The 452-nt window shown below is 36.5% G+C and overlaps 1 protein-coding gene across 1 annotated transcript in view; it reads right to left on the bottom strand.

Annotated features, from left to right (window-relative positions):
- Window positions 1-452, bottom strand: part of LOC119582151 (pro-resilin-like) — a gene marked incomplete in the record, with an annotated part of 2,729 nt that overhangs the window by 483 nt on the left and 1,794 nt on the right.

The following is a 452-nucleotide window of genomic DNA, read 5'->3' on the forward strand; positions in this document are numbered from 1 at the left end:
CCAAACAATATAATAAAATCACTAATACCATGATTTCCTAACGCATTTGAAACCCACTTCCCTAAATTTTCATTCACCCTGAAGATAATATTACCAAGAGTCTTCTATGAAATGCAACATATGTGGATTATCTCGCCGGCACCTAAACTGTATCAGGTGAAAGCAATAGCACTTTCCACGGACAGTTCAAGGTAACTCGTCAACCTCTGCCCTTCACAACCTGCATCTGGCTTGGCTTATCGTAAAATATTATTGCAATGTGAACAGCGAATCGCTCATACAATGGCGAATTTTTATTTCTTTCGGCTAGTTAATGTCATTATATTTACATTTCTTGTTATTTCTGATTTCACCGCGAGTGGCCTTTTTTTAAGCTATTGATTTCTTCATGAGTTTGCGGGAATTATTGGTATTAAGTTTAAAATAAAAAATCTTGCGTCTCGCTGGGAATT

This window comes from Penaeus monodon, chromosome 15, assembly GCF_015228065.2.
Source record: "Penaeus monodon isolate SGIC_2016 chromosome 15, NSTDA_Pmon_1, whole genome shotgun sequence".
In the NCBI taxonomy this organism is placed as follows: Eukaryota; Metazoa; Arthropoda; class Malacostraca; order Decapoda; family Penaeidae; genus Penaeus; species Penaeus monodon.